Genomic DNA, 4723 nt, shown 5'->3' on the forward strand with positions numbered 1-4723 from the left:
TGAATATAGCGTAAGTGTTTATTGGGTTACATTCACCCTCAGCCCGGTGCGTATATCGACGTTATTATGAGAACGGGATCAAAACTGTTACGGATATTTGCAGCCTTTTATCTGCTGCCTATTGTTTGAAGACCACGAGGGGCCAGTAGGAATTTGCATGACAACTGCCGCCTAATTCAACAGTTTGGAGGATGGTTGACAGAGCTTGACCTGAATTGTATCAGTCTGTACAATGTATTGGCTACTTGAACTGTACCATGCTGCACACTCGTGTTCAAGTACTTTGAATGTCTTATTTTGCATGTTCATTTAATTCTCATGCGAATACTTGGTCCTAAATGAGGTGTTCATTTTTACAGGTCAACCAAGAGAGGATTGTGAGAAGATGGACATGGGTCTGGGTTTGATGACTGAAGACTTCGTCAGCATCGATACCAGAAACACCAGGAAAATGCAATCAGTCATTGATAACATTGAACAGCAACATTGAATCCAAACACATCTTACGTGTTTACATAGGTGACAAAAAAAGCAAACACTGATTGGAAATGGCAGAACATCCATCTTACTCGGGGTGTGTTAGTCAGGTGTTCTTAAAAAGCTGCCAAGCCTCTTGGAAACCCAGACCTCGGGGACTGTGTCACTGGCTCAGTGGGGGCTTGTGTAGCTTAGTTTGATGGGTTTGTTGGATGTTAATGCCTCAAATCATTTTTTCATGTTTGGTCTTGTCCCTTGAACGCTTAATGCAGATGTGTTTGGTAAAGAAACAAAAAAGGGAACAACTTGAGATTGTCCAGTACATTTCTGCATGTTGTATATTGTTTGGCATAATCTTTCTGTAATTGTGATCCGAAAATCAAGTCCAGTTCTGTTCATTGATTGTCATTTGTTGGAAGCATGTCAGTTGTGAAATTAATTGTGATGGTTGGACATACAGGTGATGTATATAAAGGACAGACCTTATCCAAATGGTCCATCAATGATTGTTAATAGAATGGTTCTCATGCGCATGGCTCAGTGGCTGTTTCAGAGAATGTAATGAGATAATGTGTCTCGACTCTAACTATTCTATTACAAATAGAGGCAATTTCCATGTTGTGAAGTGAAGGGTCTGTGAATTGAAATGGTATGTGCAGAGGATTTGCAAGGTCTGGGGTAGGGATGGAGGATCGTGACCTTGCACAATGATAGTGGTGCATTCTGTTGGTTCTATGAAATCGCGTATGGAAATCGATATCGGTTTAAAGGCTGAACCGCACTCAAGAAACAGCAGTTACAAACTCAACCGGTTCAACACTGGACCTAATGTTTCGTGTTCATGCGACATCGTCTAAAAAGTCAAATTCTGAAATGCCATGAGCACTCCGAGATCGAGAATTGCTGTGTTTATCTGGTCTCTGCTTGCAGCATAAACCCTAAACAGAACATAAGCTACATGTATTACTGGTATACTTGAGTTCTGATTACATCTGTAGTAGAACTGCTTTTCAACCACTAATTATTATCTCTTGTGATTATATATTGTAGGTTTGACACATTACTGTTGTATGCATTTTTTATTATTTGGAGGCCATTTGCTCTGAAGTATTACAATAATGATAGACACACTGAGTCCACATTTTTACTGTGTGCTCAGCGATCTTGATCGCGACTGATGTGAGCGAGTAGAGACAGGTTCACAATAAAGGTTGCCACGACGGCAACGTTGTCTAGTTCAACACCTCGAATAACCAGATGGGAGGCCATTTGCCCTAACGTATTACACAAATGATAGACACTTAGTCCACATTGTACTGGGTATACTTCAAATCTTGGGACTGATTCAAATTTGACAGTCTCAGAATTTAATAATGTATGCTTTTTGTGGAAGAAAAGCATCCATGGAAGGAAAGCATCCATTCATCCATCCAGTCTTCTTCCACGAATCCAGAGTCTGCAAAAGATAAGAAAGAAGTCTTTAAACTCCCTGCAAACTCCCTTACACAGACTAAGGGGAAGGGTAGAACTACCTCGGCTACCTTAAGATTACACCCACACATGTTTAGAGTTAGACCTACTTGCTCTGACTTTTGTGCCATCTCCTCATGTTGATGGGGTATGTGCCAGACACCAACATCTTGCAGACACTTGAAAGCGGAAATGAACTTAACCATCACCCTTGATATATGAACAATGTAGTCGCTCTTTAGCTTCTGTTGTGTTTCCTCTGTTGGCAGCACAATTGTGAGATCGAAATGCTTCAGGGCTTTCTGTGGGGTGCTGTTTGGTATGTCACTTCGCGAAGCGCAACCCATTGACTGCTGGTATTGCTTCATGGTGCACTTGATTTTTGCATGATCACTGCTTTCTTACCCATCCTGTATCGCTCCTACAGACCATCACTGTCATCGCAATCACTCAGAAAGCTATCGAACGTTTTTACGCCTTCAGGAAGCTTGTACTCTGATCTTTCCTATGGATGTTCGCATCCCTCAAAATAAGAAACTCTATAAAAACCATAGCAGAAGCGATACAGCTTGGGTAGGTAAGCTGGAAGAGGTACAGTGTTCCCATCAGGGAGACAAACCCCTCCACCAGTGACGTTGTCCTTGTCAGTGGCTTCCCATGGATCACCACATAGACCTGTACGTCCTTCGTCTGCATCTGCTTCACGACCAGGAACGCTGGCCTTTTTTTGCTCCATGCAGCTTCCTGGTCAACACTGCCATTGTCCTAGAAATAATAGACAATAATAAGTTAGCATTACAACTGAGCAGACACATGTTTATTTCTGACAAGCTCATCCCCATTTGGGTTTAATTGAATATTAAGACAATTAGCAGATGATCTGACTTGTTCTACACCCCTAATTATTATTACATTACATTGCATTACAAATGGGCAGACACATGTTCATTTCTGACAAGCTCATCCCCATTTGGGTTTAATTGAATATTAAGACAATTAGCAGATGATCTGACTTGTTCCACATCCCTAATTATGTGTGCTGATTGCTTATTTCAATGGCTTTGAAATTTTGAAAAAAAAAACGTTTTAAAATGTTTCAATGAACAGTGATTTACCCAAATGTATTCTAAGCTGTGGAGGATTTTAATATATAATCCTATTCTATATAATCTCTGTCCACCTCAACCCCCGCCTCAACTTCTACATCAACTTCTGCCTGAACTTCTGCCTCAACATCCACATCAACATCACACCTGGAAATGAGTTGAAATATATCAACATGGATCGATTGTTACAGTTATATTTTCATTATATGAAATGCGATTCGTTTTCTTTGAAACACCACAGCAAAAATCAGAGGAAATTTGACTAACGTTTCCCCCGGCACTGCACTGTCAATCTCCATCTCAGCGTCAGAGTCATCACTGTACGACGAAGATCGCTGCACGTGATGCCACGTCACGTGCAGCTGGTGTGGTTGACGCCGGCGATGAACTTGATGCCATTGAAGTACTACAGCTTCAGGTGTCTCTTGTGCTCTTTTTACGTGCCTGGTCAGATGCACGACGTTCTGAACTAGCCTCAAGCAGGAAATGTAGCAGACACTCACAGACGCAACAACTTAACCACATACAGTTCCCGACAACCAGGCCCTTTTACTAAAAACGATAGAAAAGTTTTCTTTTCAACTTAAATGCAACGACCTCAGCTGATTCAGGCAGTCTTGGTGTCATATACTCTAGCAGTAGGATTCGGGCTCTTAACTCGGCTACCTTAAAATTACACACACAAATGTTTAAACTTAACTGTTCTGACTTTTGTGCCATCTCTTCATGTTGGTGGGGTATGTGTCAGACAACAACATCTTGCAGGCACTTGAAGGCGGGAATGAACTTGACCATCACCCTTGCTACATAAACAATGTAGTTTCTCCTTAGATTCTCTTGTGCTTCCTCCGTTGGCAGCACATATGTGAGATCAAAATCCTTCAGTGCTTTCTGTGGAGTGCTGTTAGGTAGGTTTGTTCTCACTCTATCCTTGACTGCGGACTGATTCACCCAGTGGTATGACTGGTTTGTGTTATCCCGACCTTGATGTTAAGCTGTGGGAAGACTGGGTGTTGCCAACCCCAGACGTCTGCGACAAAACGAACACTCAAAGCCTAGCATGTCACTTCGCGAAGAGCAGCCGATGGACTGCCGGCATTGCTTCATTGTGCACTTGTTTTCTGCATGGCCACTGGTTTCCTTATAAACGGCGGGTCACACAAATGTGATGGCGGGTGATCGATATTCGCTTTGCCGTCATGTGATGTTTTAGGCTGGTACAAAGCTGGTACAAAACTGTTTCCTGTACATTACAATTTCCAACATCTCGTCAGGAATTGCAATGACATCAGGTTTGATGACAAAGTCACGGTTACCTTTTAAATTAGAACAGGTAGTGTAAGCGACTTTTTTCCTACAGCTGCATTTGAGGTGTCGTGAAACAATCTCCATGGTAACAATCTTAGCTTTTACAGTGAACTTGTTGACACAACGTGTAGGCTCATCTGGAACATTAAGTGGAAGTATTTCTCTATAGGTGGTTTCTCCAGTTAATGCAATGTACTTATGACCTGATATTATTGAAGAACACACAAAATATTGTGTGTGTGTGTAGTCGGTAAAAACAAGAGAAAATGTGGAATGGTTACTTCTAATGATTTTGTCTGTTAAGTCGTCACCCGAGTCTTTGCTTGACTGTGTGATGATCGCTGTAATGCCCTCGTCGGCAA

This window comes from Branchiostoma belcheri, unplaced genomic scaffold (assembly GCF_001625305.1).
Source record: "Branchiostoma belcheri isolate BF01 breed outbred unplaced genomic scaffold, Haploidv18h27 scaffold70, whole genome shotgun sequence".
NCBI lineage: Eukaryota > Metazoa > Chordata > Leptocardii > Amphioxiformes > Branchiostomatidae > Branchiostoma > Branchiostoma belcheri.